General features: G+C 45.7%; 1 long non-coding RNA gene across 1 annotated transcript in view; it reads right to left on the reverse strand.

Moving 5' to 3' along the window:
• Positions 1 to 247: 247 nt before the first annotated feature.
• The window catches only part of LOC133368427 (uncharacterized), a 37453-nt gene continuing 13420 nt past the window's right edge, over positions 248 to 24280 (reverse strand). Inside the window, exons 2-3 of the long non-coding RNA XR_009758637.1 lie at positions 9925 to 9985; positions 248 to 3168 (exon numbers count right to left, since the gene is read on the reverse strand). This is a non-coding gene — a long non-coding RNA (uncharacterized LOC133368427). The remainder of the gene's footprint in view (positions 3169 to 9924; positions 9986 to 24280) is intronic.

Genomic DNA, 24280 nt, shown 5'->3' on the forward strand with positions numbered 1-24280 from the left:
GTCCAATGGTCAGGGGTGATGGGAGTTGTAGTTCAGCAACATCCGGATGACCAAAGGTTCCCAACACTTGGTCTAGGGCAGCCTTTCCCAACCAGTGTGCCTCCAGATGTTGTTAGACCACAACTCCCATCAGCCTCAGCCAGCATTGCCAATGGCCAGGAAAGATGGGAGTTGTGGTCCAACAACATTTGGAGGCACACTGGTTGGGAAAGGCTGGTCTAGGGTTTGCATCTAGGGGTTGTGTGCATGTGAATCTCCAGACTAAGCTCCATTTGGTGCTGTCCAATGTCCTGTCTTGAACCACAACTCTTGCCTTGAACTGGAAATCCTTTTGAAACCCCCTGCTTGGGCTTGAACCACTGCATGGCTCTGACCATCACAGAACAGAAGCTGGAGATCATTTTAAAAGCGCATTACAACAATTGACAGAGGGTGGAATTGGTGCCTGAGAGACTTGTACCCCTTAAAATATTTTGTGGACTAGACGTCACTTCATCAGATGCATTAAGTGCTGCTGTCAGTTGTCAAGCAGATATATCCCTGGTTGTAGAGTAGGGAACATGAAAACAATAGGGTCAAAATGGCAAGGAAAAGAGCACACAGCTGTGATTGCCCAAATGAAGTTTAAATATATACAAAATAACCACTGTGGCAATTCACAACAATCATCTTTGCATTGCTAAGAACATTCCAAACAGCAGTGGGACAGGCAACCACTCTCAATTTTAATTTATTTATTTATTAAATTTATACCCCACCCTTCCTCCCAGGCAGAGCCTTGGCAACAAAGAAAACACTAACACCATCCTAAAACATCTTAAAAAGAGACTTTAAAATATATGAAAACAAAACCTCTCTAAAACATCTTTTTTAAAAAAGCTTAAAAAATATATTTAAAAGCAATTTCAGCCCTAATGAGTAGAACCGAACTTATTTAATTCATTTCTGAATTGCTTCCCATGAAACATTATGAAGCAATAAAAACATCAACAATGAAGCATATATAAATTTGTTGGTGGTCTCAAGGCATGGTCTGAACAAGGTACATGATGCAGCATTATTGTGGCAGCTAAGCAGGTCTGGGTTGGGTCAGTATTTGGTTGGGAGATTAACAGGGAGCCCTATGTATGCCAACATTAGTTCCATATTAGAATCAAGGTGGGATATACATATATAAATATATCTGGAAAGATGAAAATTGCTTTTCCCTCCTGAATCCTGTTACCAGCAATGTAGTAGCAAATTCAGAAGCTCAGGGTTCCTTCACGAAGGTCACAGCTACATCCCTCTCCCTTTTTTCTTTTGCTGTTGGGTTGAGAATGAGATCCTTGTTAATGCCTTCTCCCACAACAGACATCGCTACAAGCCAATCAGCAGTACAGGGGAGACAGCTACTGAAAACAGTCTTCTCAGTGGCTGACTCACTTCCTTTCATTCACTGATTTGCTCCAATCAGCAGGAAAGGATAAGGAAGCATGTTGGAATTTGTTCTCAGTGGCTAACACATTCCCATTTCATGTTGATTGGCTTGTAGGATGCTGGAGAAATAGGGGCCCTGCTGGGAGCCTGCTCCTGCCATAAAAGGGGGGGTTAAGATCCTCTGAGACCCCAGAGGACTCCTCCCCTGGCTGTTACTCCTCCAGGCCCTAGGCTAGGGCAGACAGTAAGTGTGGTGTATATAAGTATGTGTACATTATATGAGCCCCAATATTAAAAAATTGTTTCAGGACAAGGAACTAGGTTCACGTTAAGTCCAGTGGAGACTGGCGCCTCTGGGACTGGTAGTGCAGAAGGAAAGGAGGACATCAGTAGGTGGAGCCAAAGCAGAGGACTGGTGGATCTGAAGCCAATGACAGGCAAACAACTAATTCTGGTTTTATCCGTATCCTTCTCCCTGCTGAGTTCTACAGAGGCACCCCGAAACTCAGAAGGCTGCTGACAGGCAGTGTCAACCCCCCCTAGACTGGGTGTAATCAGTGGTGGCTGGTGGCTCCACATTAGTGGAGCAGTGGAATCTGCTCTGGGTTTTAGTCTGAAGTCTCAAGAAGCTATCCAAGGTGCTGAAGGTGGTTGTAAGTATGGAGGCAGGCAGATGGGGCCTGCCTGAAAGCAGACTGAGCTTGGTGTGGCAGCGCCCCAATTGTCTGGATCGATCACCCTCCACTGGTTAAGTCCCTGATGCATTCTCATGACAAAACCCAAAGACAGCGGCAGCACCAGGTTGTGGAGGGCCTTTGGGGAAGATGTATTCAGGGGGCTCCCATCTTTCAGTGAGTCTACCCCCATCACCACTGCTCCTACTGCTCTGCTTCGTTGTTACTACTGTCTATTTGTCCTTTCCAGACAGAGCCAATGAGTAGGCAGGCAGTGGCAGCTCCTCCTGCTTACCACTGCTGGTGTCTACCAGCCGTTACAAGAGACAGGTCAACGAACAGGTTGCAACGATGAAGGGGAGGAGCACTCCCAGTAGGCTCTTGTCAGAGGGCCCCCTGCTGGAGTGTGGGCCCACAGCAGGTGCCCAACCATGTCAACCTTAGATGCCAGCCCTTCCCAGATGGTTTGACTCACAAAATTTCACAGCGAAGGGGCTGAAAACATGAATGTTGCCATGCCACAAAATATGCAGATGTCAGCATGAGAACATTATAAAAAAGGCATAAGAAATGGGTTTATCTGTACCACGAACAGCTTGTGCACAAGCCCTGTCACCGTACTACTGGGATCCAACAGAGATTTAAGCAGGAACTGAAACCAATCATCTCCACTCCTATGAATGAACTACTAGGTCATCCATCCATCCCCTACAGGCCTATAAAAGTTGCACGATCCAGATGGAATCCTCTGATGCTTGGGGTGAACCGCTCCCCTGTGGTTTTCTGCAAGAAATCCTGCTTCCTTCCTGCACCTGTTTTTATTGGCATCATCAAGCCACTGTATTGCTGTCTTCCCAACACAGCCCGTTTGGGTGCATTTACCGTTCAAAACTAAGTATGACAACGTCAGCCAAAAATGTGGCTCTGTAATGAGATACTCAGATGAAGAAACAATGGTGCTCTTCTGAGACATGTGCTGCCACCTGCAGGACACTACAACACTTACACACACATTTCCCATCTGTTGGAAACTGGAATCATATATCATGATGGGCCATTTCGCACTTTATCATCTCTGTGAAGAAAAAAAAATGTGCATGGTGCCATTTCCGATGCGTAATATGAGCATTTATTTTCCTGTGAGTACAGGCTGAGAAGTTAAATCATGACACAGAAACCTCACTTCATGCATGGCAATGCCCATATTTGGATCTGTTCAGGGATGATCTCTATTTCAGAAACAAAGGTATGTGAATCAGCCTTCAGTTCCTTTCCTCCTTCCCCCACCCCTGCCAAAGGAAGAATGCTTTCCTTTCAGATGCATTATTAATTCATGAAAGATGCATTGTAACCTCAAGACTGGATTACTGCAATGCACTCGGTGTGGGGTTCACCCTGGGCCTGGACTGAAGGTCCAGCTTATGCAGAAGCTAGACTGCTGATGGGGGCAGGTACCTGACAGCATATGACGCTTTTTCTAAAACATCTTCACTGGCTGTCCATATGCTACAAGACCAGGTTCAAGGCTCTTGTGTTCATATTCAAAGCCCTAAACAATGTGAGGCCAGGATACATTAAGGACCACCTGAGCCCTTATATCCCAGCCCGATCACTGAGATCATCCAGAGGAGTGCTACTAATTGAATCCCATGTTACAGAGGCCCAAATGGTCTCCATGAGTGTCATTGGTTCCATGTTTTGGATTACTCTTCCAGTAGAGATTTGGTAGGCATCCTTGCTTCCGGTTTTCAGGCATCTCTTGAAGACCTTTTTATGTAGACGGCCCTATACAATTGCTTAAATGTTTTGCTCAGCCAGCTATTTTAATGATCATTTTGTACTGTTATTATGGTGTTTTATATTAAATTGTTATATTTTGCTATACACTCCCTTTCTTATGTTGTGTGATTTTGGCAGTAAATAAATACTTTTATAAGTAAATAAATTGTGGGAGATGGCCGCAATGCATTGTGTGTGTGTGTGGGGGGGAGGATCTCCTGTGATGCACTGAACATTAAAGATGCACCATCTGTTGAAAAGCCAGATTCATTGCTTTACATTATTTTAAAGAACAAAATTATTGCATATAAGGTTTTGTGTGCAACACATTATCAGACAAACAGATGTGTGATTCAAGGAAAGAAAAACAAAGTACAGTCTTGTCATCTAGGAAAACAAAACAGTTCAGAGGGAAAGCAAGACATTTAGTGATCCACAGACTGGCCACCCCTGTCGTAGGGTTTCAACACCAGTGGCTTCAAGGGAAGGGCTGTAGCTCAATGGCAGAGCATCTGCCTCACGTGCAGAAGGTCCTAGGTTCAAGCCTTGGCATCTCCAGGTAGGGCTGGGATGTCTCCTGTCTGAAAAGCTGGAGAGCCACTGCTGTCTGCTGGCCTAGACAGACTCAACTATAAGGCGGCTTCCTTTATTCCTACTGGTGCTAAGCCAACTATCTCTCCAGTGAAAATAGCTTAATATGCAGAAAATGCTTTGCTCAATTTGGCATTTAAACAACCCTGCCCAATTCCTAGAACTTGGAGGGGGTTTGAAACAGCCCGGACTATCTTCCTGGAACCCGTTCCCTCTTGTTATCACTTAGCCAAACAGGATATATTCAGGTTCAAGAGGGAGAAGAAGGGAAAAGATCTTGTGCTGTTCAAGCTCAACCTGGGGACTGTCAGGCCTGTGTCTTATCCCTAAAGGATGAAGTGGGCCATACAACGGCTGGTAATATTGACTGCACTATACCAACTCAGTAAGGAGACCACAAAAGGAACTACCTTCAGGGGTTGCCCCTGTGAAAAGGCGAGGTTGTGGCCAAGAATGTCTTTTCTCATGCAGATTTGCCGCTCGCTCGCCCTTTTCACACACACAGGCAGAGTCCGACTGTTGCCGTCTTCCCCGCCTCGGACGGTATCCAATCGTACCCCCTGCCAGCTCAACACTGAAGAGAAAGTGAATCTCCCTCACTCCCTCCTTCTCCCTCTTCCCCACAATACATTCCCAGCCCTGCTCATGCCAAACCACTCCAGACAGAAAACAAGGGGATTATTCAAGCAAGAAAGGCTGCAAGGCTTGTGATGATCTCAAGGAAACATGCTTCCCTCTGTTGAGAAGGCCTCAGGCTGCTCCATCATCAGAAAGGCACACACAATAATTAAGGGCTCTCGCTCTGTTAATGAGGATTTAAGACGGTGGGAGAAAGAAGCTGACGAGAAGGTAACAGGAGATGCAACAGGATAAATGCAAGTGGATCAGGGTCTCCCCTCAGTTTTTCTGGCTTTGCTAGTAAGCACTGGAGGCTGGCCCATTAGGTCAAGTGGGGCATTGCCCCACCAAACTCAGTCTGCCCTCAGGTAGCTTCTACCTTCCTATCTCCATACAACAGCCAGTCTAGGGGGTGGTACTGACAGTCAGTCTCCTCCTCCTTTTCTCAGTGTTGCCTTTGTAAAACTCAGCAGGGAGAAGGATGGGGCCAAACCCAGCATTCATTGGCTCTGCCTATCGTTGGCTCTGGCTCTACCTACTGTTGGCCTCTCTGCCTCCCATCCTGCCAGTTCCAATGGACACTGGCCTGCACTGCCTTTAAGAGTTAAATACTCTCCAGTTTACATCAAAACCATAATGGGGGTTGGGAGGCAAGGATTCACCTTTATCCTTCCCCACACACTATTTTCCTGCCAAAGTCACCCCCCCATGAAGCTGCTATTTTGCGCCCCGAAGGTGCTGTCAGCAGCAAAGGGAGTCTTAAGGGACAAATGGCAGCTTTTTCAAGGGAGGGAGTCAATTTCCAAGGAGAAAATGGCTCAGGCAAAAGGATATGATAAACCTTCTTCCCTCTGCGTGAGGTTCTGATCTGGATTCCCCACCCCCGTGCAGCTGCTCTAAGAGAAGTGGCAGACCTGAATCATGCCCATCATTAACTGTTTGGCCCTGAAGCGTGATTTTTCTGAATTAGCATGAGAAGCAGACTTCCCACCCTTAAAGCAGAGACGTAGGAGTTGCTTATTTCCCAGTGGAGACTTATTGGGAAAAGCAAGATCGTGCAGAGACAGGAGTAGGGAAGGGAGAAGTACAATTCAATTTACATTTGAAGCTGAATCTATCTGCCCTGGGCTCGTACTGGGAGGAAAGATGGGATATAAATTGAATACATAAATAATAAACATCAAATTTATCACTTTCTGAAACAATATGAGAACCGAAACACAGCCGTCCTTTGAAATTCACACTTATCTGAATTTTTCTATACAGTCCTCCAGCCAACCAGTGTTTACGAAAAATGCATATATTAGGAGAAGTGTGAATAAAAATGAATGCACTAATGAAATAACATGCAAAAACGCATTCTGTTGTGAGAAAATGCTTGCAAAAACGTGTACATTCGTCAAAACTGCCTACAAAACTGTGTTTATTAGGATAAATTTGTACTAAAATGCTGAAAAATTTCACAAGCATTTTTTTTTAAAAATGCAAATTGCTGCAGAAGTGTGGAGAACTGGATTTTGGACTGGAAGAAAATGAGAAACTGTGAGAACTGAAATTGACATATCTTTCCATTCCTTGGCGGGAGGATGAGAAATGGCACGGGGCAGGTAATGATAGATGGAACCTGCTGATAGAGTTGGCACACCTGATGACTGAATCGAGTAACATCAGGATGGTGCTCAGCCTAATTTTATGTGGTTGGCAATGCAATGAAATTCCAGGGGGAGGGAAGGGAGTGACAGAGAAAGAAAGAAAAGGGGGGTCAGAAAGAGAGGGCAAGGGAGAGCGACTAGGGATGGCAGAAAGAGAAAGAAAGGGGAGCTGCCTCACCCACTTTTGGTTCTGACCACACCCACCACTGGCTTTGGCTCCACCCATCATTGTCTCTGGCCCCACCCACCAGCAGCATGCAGCCCCTGAAGGATTTCTTCCAAGGGAATGTGGCCCTTGAAAGTAAGGTTCTCCAGTCCTGCTTAAGTGGGCCCACATATTTTAGCTGTATTGCTACTTTCTCCAGTATTAGCCTATGTGCTCTGCTGCTGAATGTCAAGAATGGGGAAAAGCAATTGGATTTCTTCAGGCTGCTACTCAAGTGCAGGTAACACTTTCTGTAAGGAAGTAATGAGGCACTTAGAGGCAGTTCAAGAAACTGTTCCAGATGTTCAGTTTTACTGCTGAGATAATGCCCATATAATTCTAATAAATAAGAACTTCAGTGGGAAAGTGGGAAGCCATTTGCTGCAGCTGTTCAGGGTTTTCACTGGGGCTGTGTCAAGCTTCTGCTGTTACTCCAATTGTTATTTTAAAGATTTGTTTTTAACACAGGAAGCTAATGACTCAAAGCTGTTCTGACATGAACCAGCAGAGGGAGCTAACTGTTTTGTAGCAGAAGAAATGGAGGTTCATGGGAGCCAGGAAATGTTCTGATCCTGACCACAGAGGTTAATCTTGTGCTGCTGGTTTGGACTTAGAGCAATCAGGAAACTATTTCATCAGGTTGTATTCAGCTAAGTCCTACACAGAGTAGACCCACTGAAATAAATGAACCTAGTAATGGGTCTTCTCTGTGTTGTTATTATGTTATTCTACCCTATTCATTTTAGTGCAAAGGAAGCACAATGCCAATTAGAAGGGGGAAGTGATCAATTTGCTGGCTGAAATCAACAACAACAGCAAACATTAATCGTATTCACTGGATTGATTTCCGTTCCAGACAGGAGACAAATAAGCCAAACATCTGCAGTTTCTGCTTCCATTTCTGTTTTTGTCTGAATTCTCCAACCTAATGGAGGTTAATCCTCTGGAGAATTCTCTGGTTGGCACGATCAGTGTTTCTGCTAAGATTCCGGTCGCACTGTGGAACACTAAGATAACAAGGGTCATCTCCAAGGGCCCTCTCCAGTATTGTGGAGCCTGGATCGTATCCTGGTTTAAGGGGGGATCTTCAGGTAATGAAACAAGCTGGATAACAGCTAGAGTGCAAGTGGTGCAAGTCTCATAATGGCCAAACGCAGATGAGAGCACATAATCATGCCTACTGCATGGAAGTGGCAACAAAAGGTCAATTTTCCACTACCATTGCATTCTTAGGTAGCTGACTATTGGGGTATCACGCAAGATTGGGAGTACTATAAATTTTAGAAGCCTGCTGTGGCAAATTAGCAAAGCACTTTGAGGGTAAAGTTGATAATATTTGTGATGAGCTTGATGCTACAGTTAGAACAGTGCCAGAGGAGGTATCCAGAATGCCAGCTAATAATGTTATACAGGATCAGTTTAAATGGATGCATTCTAATGGTGTAGATGAGATGCTTAGAAGTATTTGGCCAGCCACATGCCATCTTGACCCTTGTCCATCATGGCTGTTAGCTGGCTGGGGAGCAGAGAGATTTGACTGGGTGGGTCCAGGTTAACGCCTCATTGTGAGAGGGTACAGTTTCAGTTGTCCTTAAGGAAGTGTTGGTGCAGTCTCTCTGGGCATGAAAGTGTGTGTGACGACTACCACCCAGTTGCAAATGTCTCCTTGGGGGTGCTTCAACTTCAGACATGCTTCGATAACACAGTCTTGCTCACTTTTCCAGTCCCTATTCTTTACATCCCTTTCCCCCCACACACAGACAAATTGCTTGTAGAAACACTGCTGTTGTTGCTATTAATACCGAAGCCAATTTGGAGCCTAATCTGGGGACTGGGAAAGTGATTGATAGAGGAAAAAGTCCTTCATGAAGTGAGAAGAGCCCTGAAAATTGGCACTACTTGAAGGTCAGTTGTCTTCCTTACCCAATGGGTGGGCTGGCTCTGAACACTTAGGTGTTTTTGTTTTCCATATGATGTATATTTGGATGAAGTGTTCAGAGATGGCTGAGGAGATTTGGATGCACGAGTGGAGAAGGGCAAATGGTGCCCTCTTGGTGGCAAAAACTTTATAACAACACAAATTATTGATTTGCTGTCCTTTATAGGAACCTCAGCATCTGCCAGCTGAAGTGGTCCACCTCATACTTGCCCAATGATAGAATAGCCTTGAAGTCAGAGCTTGGAAAAGTTACTTTTTTGAACTACAACTCCCATCAGCCCAATCCAGTGGCCATGCTGGCTGAGGCTGATGGGAGTTGTAGTTCAAAAAAGTAACTTTTCCAAGCTCTGCTTGAAGTAGTGGTTTCTCCTAATGATTGTGATAGGCAGCCATTTTGTGTATACTTAAGCAAAGAAAACTAAACTTTGAGGCTGAAGTTCTCAAACCATTCTCTCTGGAGTAGTACTACTGATGTTCCTGGTGCAACTTTGGAGTAACCAGTTTAGACAGATGACTGAAGTTCTCAATGAGAATCTTTCCCCTTTTTGTTTCTATTCTCTCGTAATCTAAATGAAAACATTTGTATACGAGGAAAACAGTTCTCTCACAAACTGCTGATTGTTTTGTCTCAGTGGCTCATACAATTTGATTTAGTTCAGAGGTTTCCAGCAATTGCTCTTGTAACCATAAACATCAATCTCTAGGGCTTCAGAACTCCTGGCCAAAAGGACTTCTTCATTTTCCTTCCCATCCTTAGCATTTCAAAACATTGTTCTGGCTGATTCTTCATCGGTTTCTGCCAAGAAAGGCTGGGAGGAGATAGGAGAGGCCATGATGAAAACTAAAACTGGCTCTGAGGGAGTTGATCTTGGCCTTATGTCGCTAAAGGGATACAAACTGCAGAATATTTTAAAAGTGCAATTGTGTAGGGAATAGGGGTGGGGGAAAGTTTCATTCAGTTAGCACTGGAAGCCAAATTTATCAAATTTGCACTTTCCAAATAACATGAGAACCAAAACACATCCATCCTTCAAAATTCATACTTACCCAAATTTTTCAATGAAGTTCTCTAACCAAGGTTTACAAAAATGCATATGATGGGGGAAATCTGCAGAAAAATGAATATAGTAATGAAAATAAGATACAAAAGTGAATTTTATTAGGAGAAATTCTTGCAAAAATGTGTATGCTAGTCAAAACTACATACAAAATGAGGTTATTAGGAGAAATTTGCACTAAACTGATGAAGAATTTTCATGAGTTTTTTTAATTGCATATTTTTGCAGAAATGTGCAGAACTGAATTTAAGATTGTAAAACTGAGAAAATGACAGAACTGTAACTGATAGATGCTTCCATCCCTAATAGGGTTGCCAGATCACAACCAGAACATCCTCTGTATATATGTTAACAGACATTTATTTACATCAGCCACCAGCCATTGCAATTTCTAGATGGCATATATCAAGTATATAAAAACACAACTGAACTGATGAAATTGCAAAATTAACAACTGTACAAATCAAGACTCAGAGAGCAGGCACCGTAGTGGCATCTGCTAGAAATTTTGCAGGCCTCACTGTCACCAGATTATCTTGGTCTGAAATAATAAAAGTCACATAAAAATCCAGTGAAAGCCCTGGGTGAGGGAATAATAATAATGGAGTAATTAGCTCTTACACAAATCTTTACAAAAAAAACACAAGAAAAAAATATGAGCCAATGTTAGGCCTTGCTCCAGCAGGCAGCCAGGTTGGGCACTGGCCAACGGCCCCTGGTGTTGACAGGGGCTCCTGCTGCTGAGTTTGGGAGGGTGTAGCTCCTGCTCTGCGATCTGCACCAGCATCAGGTTGTGAGCATATGTCCTTCACCCAATGCTGACACTGATTGCAGAGCGGTAGCCATCCTCCCAGGCCCTGCTGCCAGCACGAGCTGGCTGCATAACATCCTGCTATGCCATGGCAGCGCATCAGCACACTGTAAGCACACACTTACCATCACCCAATATGACACTGAGGCATCAACATGCCCCCCACCATCTTGGGCGATGGCAAGTATGTGTGTGCTGTGCACTAATCCACAATACAGCTTGGACCCATTTAAGCTCCTAGTGCTGCCACTGAGGACTCCTGCAGTCTGGTTTCCAAGGTCCCACTACAGACTGGTGCTGGCCCTAGGCAGTGTATCGGTATTGTCATTTACATATGAACATGCGCAATTCTTAAAATGACCCTCAAGGACTGCCGAGTAGTAGGGTTGCCAGGTCGGAACCATCCAAAAACCTGAGAAAATGGGGGCGGGCCCTAGTGACATCAGGGGCGGGCCCTAGTGACATCAGGGGGCGGGCCCTAGTGACATCAGGGGGCGGGCCCTAGTGACATCAGGGGGCGGGCCCTAGTGACATCAGGGGCAGGCCCTAGTGATATCATTAAACATGATACATTGTATCAACCACAGTTGCTTGGAGCATACCATTCAAAAAAAATTCTCTGGAGATTAAAATAGAAATCTTACCTAAAATAGGGTGTTCCTAGGTCCATCTGAAGTGACAAGGTCATTCTTTCTCACAAGCTTAGGGTGATGCAAAATGGAAATGGACTGCCTTCAAGTTGATCCCAGATAGGGTCTTCATGGTAAGCAGTACTCAGACAGTGGTGGTTTACTATTGCCTTCCTCTGAGTCTGAGAGGCAGTGACTGGCCCAAGGTCACCCAGGGAGCTTCATGGCTGTGTGGGGATTCAAACCCTGGTCTGCCAGGTCACAGTTCAACGCCTTTAGGGAACATTTAATCTAGCTTACTTGCTTCTGGGAAGAAGGGTTTACGTGCCCTCAGGCCAGCCCATTATTGGAAGAAAGGAGCTTAGTGTTGCAGAGACGTTAGATGGGAGCACAGATAGATGCCCCTGAAGGCAGCAACTGTAAGCATGCTTATTAAGGAACTAAGCCCCATAGAACTCAATAGGACTTACTTCTGAGTAGATATGGTTGCAGCCATGTTAAGGACAAGGGAGGGCATTCTAGGCAAAACAAACAAATAATTGGGTGTCTGAACAAATTAAACCAGAACTATCACTAGAAGCTAAAATGATGAAACTGAGGTTATCATACTTTGGACACATCATGAGAAGACATGATTCACTAGAAAAGACAATAATGCTGCGAAAAACAGAAGGGAATAGAAAAAGAGGAAGGCCAAACAAGAGATGGATTGATTCCATACAGGAAGCCACACACCTGAACTTACAAGATGTGAACAGGGTGGTTCATGACAGATGCTCTTGGAGGTCACTGATTCATAGGGTCGCTATAAGTTATAATCGACTTGAAGGCACATAACAACAACAACAAACCTCCCTGATAGACTGTGGGAATGCTGTGGACACAATATATTTCAACTTTAGCAAAGCTTTTGACAAAATGCCACATGATATTCTGATTAGCAAGCTAGCTGAATGTGGACTGGATGGAACAGCTATTGGGTGGATCCACAGTTGGCTACACAATCATATTCAGAGTGCTAATCAATGGTTTCTTCTCAACCTGGGGGGGGTAACTAGCGGGCTACTATAGGGCTTTGTCTTGGACCCAGTGCTCTTCAACATGATTAATGACTTGGATGAGGAGGGGCAGGAAATGCTTATCAAACTTGTAGATGATGCAAAATTTGGAGGAATACCTAATTCCCTGGAAGACAGAAACAAAATTCAAAGAGATCTTAATAGGCTGGAGCATTGGGCTAAAAACAGCAGAATGAAATTTAACAGGGATAAGTGTAAAATTCTACACCTAGGAAAAAGAAACCAAATGCAGTTATTAAGATCGGGGATACTTGGCTCAGCAATACTACATGCAAGAAGGATCTTGGGATTGTTGTTGATCACAAACTGAATATGAGCCAACAGTGTGATGTGGCTGCAAAAAAGGCAAATGCTATTTGAAGCTGCATTAACATTTGGAGGCAATATGCCTCTGAAGGCCAGTTGCGCTTATTTATTTTATTTATCTATTAAACTGATATCCCGCCCTTCCTCCCTGAAGGGTTCTGCTTGCAGGCTTCCTATTACGGTTGGGGTGAGGAACTAGATGTTCTTATGTCCTTAAGGGAACCTGAAAACTACTGAAAAGTACCAGGAGAACAGATGGGCCCAACTCCTGCTGTGCAGCTCCCAGCACGGGCGGATGAAGCAGGGTGGCCAAGGCAAACTAAGACTCCGAGCCCTGGCCTGAGGCAGGATTGGACCAGATGCGAGGATCCGCTTCATTTACCCAGGAATGTTGGATGCAGACCCATGGGTGCTCTCTAGCCCAGTGCTGTCTGCACTGGCAGCGGCTCTCAGGGCTTCAGGCAGGGGTGTCTCTCAGCCCTACCTGGAGATGCCGCTGAGGACTGAACCTGGGCCCTTCTGCATGTGCAACAGTTTCCCTAAAAATAAAGTAAGATTCTAGTCCTTATGGTTCTGAATGAAGGGTGATTTAAACAGGGAGCTGCTTTATACTGAGTTAGGCCATTAGTCCATCTGGTTCAGCATCAGCACTGTCTACAGCGACTGGCAGCGACTGTCCATGTTCTCTACCACTGAGTTACGGCCATCTTCCCTTGATTTAAAAGGGGGGGATGGGCTCTGGCCTGCAGGTCCCCCAATATCACCTGCTCCACAGGCTCTTCTCAGGCGGGAGGGTGTTCAGCACTGGGCAGTCTCTGCTTGAGGAGAATTTTGAAAGTGCACATTGGGCAAGCTGGCAGCTGACCCAAGGCATCTCCTCAGGCCACTGACCCACAGACAAAGCCAGCTGGGGCCTCAGGTTGATTTGGCTGCTGGTGGTCAATGGCTCTTGACAGACAAAAAGAGGCTTCCTACTCTGCTGCGGGGGGCTTTGCACACACACTGAGAGGTTTAACTTCCAGAGTCTTGAGTGGAGGCAACTCAATGCTGAAAAACGACTAGAAACTTGTTAGCAGAGTTAGGTTTGGGATCAAGAGCAGACCCAGCGCTGATGTGTGTGTGTGTGTGTGTGTGTGTGTGTGTGTGTGTGAGAGAGAGAGAGAGAGAGAGAGAGAGAGAGAGAGAGACTTTCCCTGTGAAGTAGCAGACTTTTACGCTGCAGCAATAACTGAGGATTCAGACTTAGTAAAATAAGGAACAGCTTGCTTCATTGAAGGAAATACACAATAGATAGGAAAGGGATTCTAGTTCTAGTAAACTACCTGCATTGGAGGTTCATGGACCTGACATGGCCTTTGCCCTCATGCTGCAGGTGAGAGAGACAAAGCAAAGACATCTCTTCTCTTCAACAGACAGCGAAGAAGCAGGAAGGAGAGAGTTGGAAGGTGTGGTCAGCATTCCTAAGAGGTATCAGTTTTCAGGAAGGAAGATGAGCATATGACCAAAGGAAAGGCACGGCCTAGCAACCTGGAGGTCTCCTCTCTGTCTCCCTCCAGACATGGAAACACCCAAATCGAGTTGCATTTCCACAATTCCAACACAAGTGATGCTTAAAATGGAAACTGTGATTTATCAGGGACAGGGATTAGGAAACAGACATTGTTCCTGGGGAACCTGGCCTGGTTTTCCCTGCCTTCCATCTGCAAGATTCTTTCTTTATTTTAAGACCCACTCTGCACCCACCTGTTCCCGGGGCTGCCAGCTTTCTTTGGGTGGCAGCCAGAAATTCAAGACGTAGAACTTTCATTGTCACAGAGATGAGGGGACGGGTCTGTTCACCTGCTGAAGTTCCATACACACACAAACCCAGCTGGAAAAATCACATGGCAACCTCATCCTGCTATACATTTTGCTTATTTAAACATTTGGTTTTCAACAATCCAAGGAGGAGTGGCAGACATGGAACCACCAGCTTTCCACAATCAGAAAAGAAAGAGGGGGGGCCCAGGGTGTGAGAGTGTGTGTGTGTGATGGAATTTCCTCCCCCAAGGTGTGGTGATGGCCAGAGACTGCTGAGCCCCATCTCTCAGGCCTCTCTCTCTCTCTGGCCTCTCAGGCCTCTCTCTCTGGCCTCGCCTCTCAGGCCTCTCTCTCTCTCTCTCTCTCTCTCTCAGCCCCCCTCTCTCTCTCAGGCCTCTCTCTCTCTCTCTCTCTCAGGCCTCTCTCTCTCTCTCTCAGGCTTCTCAGGCCTCTCTCTCTCTCAGGCCTCTCTCTCTCTCTGGCCTCTCAGGCCTCTCTCTCTCTCTGGCCTCTCTCTCTCTCTCTCTGGCCTCTCTCTCTGGCCTCTCAGGCCTCTCTCTCTCTCTCTCTCTCTCAGGCCTCTCTTCTCTCAGGCCTCTCTCTCTCTCAGCCCCCCCTCTCTCTCAGGCCTCTCTCTCTCTCTCTCTCAGGCCTCTCTCTCTCTCTCTCTCTCAGGCCTCTCTCTCTCTCTCTCTCTCAGGCCTCTCTCTCTCTCTCTCTGGCCTCTCAGGCCTCTCTCTCTCTCTGGCCTCTCTCTCTCTCTCTCTGGCCTCTCTCTCTGGCCTCTCAGGCCTCTCTCTCTCTCTCTCTCTCTCAGGCCTCTCTTCTCTCAGGCCTCTCTCTCTCTCAGCCCCCCCTCTCTCTCAGGCCTCTCTCTCTCTCTCTCTCAGGCCTCTCTCTCTCTCTCTCTCTCTCTCTCAGGCCTCTCTCTCTCTCTCTGCAATCAGCCGCAGTCCAACCTGCTCCAGCTCCTGCCACCCGCAGCTTTCTGCTTCCAAACGAGATTCCAAACTGCTCTATCGGCCGCGATGCAAACCGCAGCCAGAAACACCCATCGCGGCTGCTCCTCCCACCCAGCAGCCATGCGTGTCAATCACACATGCATGCCTGAGGGGGACGTCCAAAAGCCGGAGATCAGCCTCTTCACACCACATATGGCTGGAGGCCGGAGACGGCCCACTTTTGCTGGAGACTCCGGCAGAAAACCGGAGACCTGGCAAACCTACCGAGTAGTGCTCTGCCGAAATCTGCTCTCCAGCTTCATGAGGCTTTCTTCTTTTGTGAAACAGGTGACCATTTTTCCTGAGACAAGAAGCCCAAGGCCTACCCTGGCCAAAGCCTGTGTGCCTCACTCCTCAGACAGTGCTAATTCTCAGGCTCCACAACTCCTAATCCCAGCTCTTTATCAATCTTTGTTCCCAAGGGGTACAAGGCCAGGAGAGTTTCCCAAAGAGGCTGAGGTGATGCAGAGTCCTTGGCATCACCTAATTCATTCTTGCATGCAGGTAGTTTCATGCTGACAGCTCTTGTCATGGCTGAAGACAGACTGTGGCCACATTAGCCTGCCAAGCTGGTCAAGGCCCAAGAAGAGAACAATACAATTGATTCCCCAGCAGTTGGGACTACCAGCTAGAAGAATGAATTCAGGCAGCGTGTAGGATATGTTAAAACTGCTGTTTAATCAACAAGTTAACAAGTAGACAGCATTCAAGGGCTGCACGTGGTAAGTCATAATTGCTCGTTGCTGGGATGGCTAAAAGGCTACTCGGATCTTGCAACCTCCTCTCTTTTGCTCTTCTCCCATATTTGGACTGCTGGATCCCAACTGTGACCCAAGAGGAAGGCTGGAACAAAGCCCCCAGTGTATCATTTCGGTCATGTGACATCCCCCTGCCCCTTTCTTTCAAAGCCTGATCTGCCTCCCCGTCTGACAGAAACACAGAGCATGATGGCAGCTAAATTGCTCAGGGATGAGTGACGGACAGCTAAGAGGAAGCCTTCCCTATCACACAAGTGTTGACATAATAGCGCCAGGCCCAGCTCATCCTCCTCCTCTGCTTTGTGCAGCTGATGAGCCTGCTCTGTTTCCCTGCATTCCTGCTCATGGGGGGGAGGGAGGGTCATAGAAAACATCAGCACTGTTTCCAAACTTTCTGATACTCCTGCAGAGTTAAAAGATCTTGCTTTTGGCTCAAACGGGACTCCTTGAAGTCTAAACCACTGCTTCACAATCTTTATGAGTATGGGACCCCCTTTGTAAGCTCTAAACATTTCATGACTCCCCCCCCTGCGAATTGTAATTTTAGTCACTATTAATTGGGGGGGGGAAATGGTGTGTGGCAAGATCACATCTCCAAATATCCCTTCCCATTGAAAGCTCCCTGGAGACAAGGAGGTGTTGCTTTCTTTTCTTAATGCAAAGGTCCAATCAAATTGGCATACCCCTCCCCCACACAGCCTGAAGATGTACAGTCCTCTCACCCAACGCTAGTGGGTTACAGTGTTGGACTAAGATCCAGGTTCAAATCCCCACCCAGCCATGAAGCCCACTGGGTGACCTTGGACCAGACACAGTCTCTGAACCTGACCTATCTCACAGGGTCTGTGCAAGGCTAAAATGGAAAGGAGGGGACCATGTGCACCATCTTGAGCAATTGGAGGAAAGGTGGGATAGAAACGCAATAAAAAATAAATAAATAAATCCATTTCAGCTGCCGTAAGTGGATCCCAGCCTCAGCCAACCTGCCAAGCTTTTAAGAAATAATAATAATCAAGAAGCAACAATGTGGTAGTGGTGGGGATGCTACATTGTGAAGACAAAAGATTGGATAGGTTGAGGAGGGGGGTTAGTGCTTTTAGGCCTTGGGATGATCATCAGAACGGATTACTTGGTTAGCATGCACTTGGGGAATGAGAGTGGAGCAGAAGACAGGCCAGTGCATGCACACTCACAAACACTCCCGCCTCTCCTGCAAGCATCTGCAGGTATGCATGTATTCAGGCACATGGGAGGGGGGGAAGCCCTCAACTGCCGCAGCGCCTTGGAGAGAGAGAATGGGGGTGGTGGAATGTAGGTGGAAGAAAGGGGGAATGCTGGCACACACACTTAGCTTCAGAGATGGGGGGTGAGCAAGTCCTGATCATCCTCACTGCCCCTTGGCTCCTTCTGGGCCAAAGATGAGATCTGGGCATCCTCGCAAATAAGAATAATTTTCAAAAGGAGGTGGCAATGAAGCAGGAGCCAAGAAAGACAGGCAGGCTGGCTGCCAGGAAGGGAGAAAGCAGCCTTTCCTTGCAGCCTTGCTTCTTTTGCTTCACGAAAAGCCCTCTCCTCTCGTTCTGAGCAAGGGCGTCATCAGCAGCGAGGAGACGAGAGTACGAGGAGACAGGAGTCAGTGATAGTAATCCCCTCTTCTTCTTGGTACGTCCACCCTCAGCCTCCTTTGGCGTCTGCCACATGTTTTATAGGCAGACACCTGCCCTCAGCATGCCTGAAAGATGCTTTGACACTTCAGCAACAGTCCTCCCCTCTTATTTGGAGCAAGGGGGAGGTGTAGTCCGCAGTGGCAGTGGGGAGCAGGCAGCATCCAGGGAATGAAGACTTTAAAAAAAAAAAAAAAACCTAATAAATAATTCATTTCTTTACTGTTCGCGGCCCCCTCTGGATTACTTTGTGGGCCCCCTGGGGTTCATGGCACCCAGGTTGGGAATCACTGGTCAATCAGCCAATCAGCATGAAAGGGGAGTGTGTTGGCCACTGAGAAGTTTCCCAATTAGTGACAATGGCAAGCAAGCCTTTATTAATTCCTACTTCAAAAAGCTAAGACAAGTTGCGGAGAGCGAGAATTCTGTAACTGCAAAAGAACAGTCAGTGAATCCTGATGAGAGCATCCCATGTACATTATCAAGCAGTTTGGTAGCAGCAGGAGATAAACATGTAGACACTGAATCCAAGCAAAATCTCTGACTGTGAGAAAGGACAGTTAAATGGTGACAGTGATAGAGAAGCAGAAAGCAGTATTCAAAGCCGGCCAGATTATTCTATACTATTAGAAGGTTGTATAATCTTAGAAGGGGGCTTGGCTTTGAGGGGGGAGTTGCTGTCACCTCAGCCTTCCAGTGAACAAGTGTGACCCAGCTGCCAGGAAGCTAGTATAGTGCCTCCACCTCAGCTGGTGAGCCACCTCAGGATATAAGGCAATTTCCTATGCTCCTAATGATTAGCTGGTGATTTTGGATTTTTCAAAAAACATTAGTCCTATTCACCAATTCTCTCCATCCCTCTGCCGCATGATTACCCTCATGTAAAGGGGGCAGCAGGGGAGCCTGTTTACCTCTCTCCCTCTTGCATGTCCCAGCACCATTCCTGCAGTCAACAGGTTGGGCTCCTAAAAGAAAATGTTTCTGCTCTAATAGATCTATAGGACTTGGGTGTAAAATGTTAAATTTAAAGATATTTGCCTGAATATATACTAGCGGAGCAGAGTGTTCATGAGGCCAAGCCACATAAAAGAGAGAGTCTTTCATCTGAGCAAGACAGTCATATGTAGGAAATGTGGGTGGGGATCCTGGAGAAATTTGACCGTTGCTGATTCCAGTACAAAATGACTGGGTTTGCACTTCTTGGACTAATGTCTGGATTGGAATTTAGCTATCCACCATATCTCACCCTTCTTCCGACATTGCAACACAAGTTCTTGACAGTTTAAGTGTATCGAAAGTCACATTTAAACACACGTCTTGAGAGAAAATGTACATTTAAGTGCTTTTTTTAAAAAAACCAATTAATGAAGAAGCAAAATGGAACAGAATTATGGATCAAACATATGCAAAAGCTTGATGCAGGCTGGAAATAGGCAGATTTGCCCATCTTTAGGCGTGGGTCTCTCTTCCTCATTAAAATATCCCATGGCAATCTGGCTTTTTACCACGCCTTTTTAGCAGGTGTCACTGCAACTCAGTCTGAGTTATAAATCACATGAACTCTGGGGAGAAATTCATTCCCACAAAGGTGACAAAATTAAAACAAGGCGAGCCAAGAGTCAAAGCAAACAGTTTCGAAACTGGCCGTCTAGGGCCTGAAGCTCAAGACCAAAGCTGCAAAGGGAACCATAGGAAGCCCTCATGTTCTCAGTGGGGAGCTCTCTTCAAGCTGCCACTGAGCCTACTCATCGGGCCTCTTGTCATCGCTTAATGAGGAAGGGAACAATGGCTCATTTCTAACAGGGCCACTTTCCTGCCAGGATCATCTACAGTTCTCCACTCTTCCTTCTTTTCTTTTCTCCTGGCCAAAAGTGGTTTCCAAATGCATTAGCTACTGAATCATGCTTTGTTCACCATTAAGCAGGGTAGCTGGGCTCATCGTAGCCACTCAAGGGTATTTATTTGATGGTTAATCCCTATTTGCACCATCATTTATGAAAAGGAAGTGAATTAAATATCATTACTCCACTGCACAGAATTACGGAACTACTTGGATACCTAAGGCCCACTTCCAGTCGTCCTGGATCATAGATGAAGAGCTAGAAGGACAAAAACTTTTCAAAAAACCTTCTGCGTGTACCTTCTGTGCCCCATTCAAAGTTATACAACTCGGGATTAAGTGAGAAAGGCCACAGTTCAATGGCAGAGCATCCGCTTTGCATGCAAAAGGTCCCAGTTTCTATGCCTGGCATCTCTAGGTAGGGCTAGGAATGTCCACTGTATGAAACCCTGGAGAGGTCTCTCCCAGCCCACCCAGAGATGCTGGGGACTGAACGTGGACCTTCTGCACATCATGTGACTTGCCTTCATAAATTAAGTTTCCATGCACCCTCCTGTGGCCGCTGGAATCTGGAGCAGGAATGGAGAAACACAATGGAGGGAATTCATCTAGTGAGGCTTTGTAAACATTACAGAGAGACTCTTTCCCATTTTAGTTACCTCACTGAATTACACACAATAATCAGAATAGCTAGCTGTCGGCTTCTAGTCCTTCTGGATCATAGATGTGGAGCTAGAAGTGGCATCATCATGTGACCCTAATGGATGGATAAATGCAGTGCCCTCCCAGATGCTGCTGGACTGCAACTCCCATAATCTCTGCTCTAGCCACTGGCCATGCTGGCTAGGGGTAATGAGAGCCAGAATCCAGCAAACATCAGAGGACGCCACATTGGCTGCCCCTGTTCTAACATGCGCTGGTCAAGTCTGTCCCAAAGACCCCTTGATGACAATGTGGGAGTGCATGAAACTTAGGGATCACTGTGTGATAAGGCCTTTTCCTACAGAAAGGATCAGTGCACTTCTTCACTCTCACTTTAAGCCTTCAGAGGCAGCCAGCCCTTGGGAGGCAATCAGTGGCAAATCACTATGCACCATCGCTCAGGTGAGCTGTCTATAACAACCCAAATGGGTGGCCTGGGCCTCCTGTTGCCCCATCCCATTTCGGAGTTGTCAGTTACATGGCCTTCCACCTGCAGCCTGCAGCAACGCCCTTGGAATGCAACCTCTGTGCCCTCTCCCTTCCTCTAGTAAAAGATCAGGCTTCATTTCGCACCGCATAGCCCATGGCAGGAATCTTAAGAGGTGAAAAGGGTGGCAGGGGGACTGATTTAACACGAAGAAAAGCAAGAAGCCTCTTTTCTGCAGCTGAGGGAGCCCACCAGGAATGAGGCCTATTAACAGCTGCGGACAGACACCTGGTCTTGCACAGCCAGTCCCTCCCTTCATACCTCCAAATAATTACTCTCCCATTGCAAAGCCCAACAAAACATCCTCTGTCCTTTTCACTGTAAAAACGAGGTTGTTTTTCAAGGATATACGATTGCGAGAGGTTCAGACCAAGGCAGATCTTGTACTCCCCTCCCCCAGGACTCCTGCAGCACAATCCTACAATGTTACTTCTGAGTAAACATTGTATGATTGTGCTGCATTTACTTCTAAGTCCCATTGTGTTCAGTACAGCTTACTCCCAATTAGGGATGGAAAGATCTGTCTGATACGGTTCTCTCAGCTTCTCATTTTTCCAATGTTAAATTCAGTTCTCTACACTTCTACAGCAATCTGTGAAATTTTTTTTTTAAATCCTCATGCAAATTCTCCACCATTTTAGTGCGACTTTCTACGAATAAACACATTTTTGTAGGCAGTTTTGACAAAGGTACACATTTTGCAAGCCATTTCTCATCATGTCATGCCTTTTTGCATGTTATTTCCACTCATGTATTCATTTTTATGAACACTTTCCTCAAATATATACATTTTTGTAAATGTTGTTTATTTGACGAACTGCATCCTAAAATTCTAATAAATGCAAATTTTGAAGGATGGCTGTGTTTCAGTTCTCATGTTGTTTTGGAAATTGTGAATTTGATAAATTCTGCTTGAAATGCAAACTGAATCAAAATTCTCACCCATCCCTACTCCCAAGTAACTCTGTACAGGACTACCACCTTACATGTTTAAATCAAGGGTGGGGATCCTGTGACCCTTCAGTTGTGGTTGGGCTCTAGCTCCCATCAGCCCCAGCCAGCATAGCCAAAGGTTAGGGAGGATGGGTGTCATAGCCCAACATCATCTGGAAGGCCGCCGGTTCCCCATTAAGGGTCTGCTTAAGCTGAGAAAAGTGATGTCACTGCGCACAGTAAGACAGCATGACAGGAAAAGCAATAGTAAGAATCACTGTTACTACTAATACTACCATCGTTGCTTGCTTAGTTACTGCAAGGTGAGTTGCAGGTTACAATAAGGACTTACAATCTAAGAGAAATGATATGTAACAAAAAAGATATTTGGGCAGGGGAATTAGGAAGATAAGCATATTATGAAAATGGATTGCCTTCAAGTCGATCCCAACTTTTGGTGACACTATGAATAGGGTTTTCATGGTAAGCGGTCTTCAGAGGGAGTTTAGCATTGACTTCCTCTGAGGCTGAGAGGCAGTGACTGGCCGAAGATCACCCAGTGAGCTTCATGTACAAATTTCATACAATTACCCAATGAAATTACTTAGGCCACATTCACACTGTACATTTATTCCACTATGAACAGTCATGGTTTACCCCAAAGAATCCTGGGAAGTGTAGTTTGTTGAAGGATGCTGAGAGTTGTTAGGAGATCCCTGTTCCCCTCAGAGAGCCACAATTCCCTAACTGGTTTAACAATCAATCCCTGTTCTCAGGGAATTCTGGGAATTGTGGATCTGTGAAGAGAATAGGGGTCTCCTAACAACCCTCAGCACCCTTCAACAAATTATACTTCCCAGGGTTCTTTGGGTGGAGCCATGACTGTTTAAAGTGGAATAATAGTGGAATAAATGTATTGAGTGAATGGGGCCATAGTAACCAGGTAGAATGGCTGTGGATGGAAGCAGCTTTGGCAGGGAAAGATCCAGATAGCAGTTGGTCCAAGTTGAACTTGGTGTCTCTCCTCTCCTTCTATTGCACCCAGCTGAATATTCATAGGAGAACTTGCTCATTGTTTCACTGACCAAATACCTCTTCTTTTCCTAAGCAGTATCATCTTTCCATTGTTATTGCTATTGTTGATGTTGGATGGTAATGTTAATGCTACTCAGAGTAGACCTATGAAATTAATGACATGGCTAACTTGGGTCCATTAATTTCACTGGGTCTCCTCTGAGTAGGACAATTGGATATGACCTATTTTCCTTTCCAAGTATTATTATTATTATTATGAGTAGTAGTAATAATAGTACTAATAACCTTTTAGAGTTATTTTTAGAAGTGGAAGAAACCCTTCTGAAAACGTCTGTAACTGTAGAAGAAAAAGACCAGATTCCACATGCTGGTCTGATCTGGTGTCTGTTCAGCAGAGTGAATTCAGAGGGGCCCTGGAGCTTTCACTGGAAAAAGGAAAAATCAGCCAGGTCAATTTCCAGTCAGAGGGAAGTCTACTTCAACTCACCCTTCTCCATATATAGTCTTACGTTTAGGTGGATCTCTCTCTCTCTCTCTCTCTCTCACACACACACACACACACACACACACACACACACATCACCTTTGCCTTATTAGTACTGGTTGTGGGGTATGTTACACACATAATATAACTGCCAGATGCACCAGACTTAACTGCAAAAAGGAAATGTGCGGGACAGACTAGACCTTCTCTCTCTGGCTGATCTAGAGGGTTGTATTCATTTTTTTCTTAATGACATAGGTACGCTGACTTGGGCACTCAGTTGCCCCGAATGGACAGTTTGTTGTTTAAACCTTATTTCTGTTTTTTTCCCCTTTTGAAAGCCACAGTTCTTGTTATTAGAAATAGGCTTGGCATTTCCCCTTTCGTTCATTCGTCCTTTTTCTTCACTCCAAGCACCAGGTTTATGGGTTAAAGAGGTAAAAAGTAAAAGCTGCAGGCTGTGCATGATCCAAGTAGCTTGTTTTGTGCCATGAATATTATTTGCTAAAAGTATCAAATAGGTTTAACAGATCTAGAAACCGGAGAGTGGTTTCCAGACCCATCATTGCAACTATATGTCTGCATGGTGCATCCAAGTTGAAGCTCTGCACACACAGATTTGACACTTCCTTTCTATCTAGACTACTACTATTATTACTACTGCTACTGCTACTGTTATTATGCACGTGTGTTAGTCCACAAGAACCCCTCCCCCGAAGTTGGACAATATTACTTATTTAGGACCAAGCAAAATATCCAGTAGTATAGCGGCAAATGCAAAAGTGCAGGAACACTTCATGCTAGTAGCCACATCCT

The sequence above is a fragment of the Rhineura floridana genome, chromosome 12 (genome assembly GCF_030035675.1).
Source record: "Rhineura floridana isolate rRhiFlo1 chromosome 12, rRhiFlo1.hap2, whole genome shotgun sequence".
Classification (NCBI taxonomy): domain Eukaryota; kingdom Metazoa; phylum Chordata; class Lepidosauria; order Squamata; family Rhineuridae; genus Rhineura; species Rhineura floridana.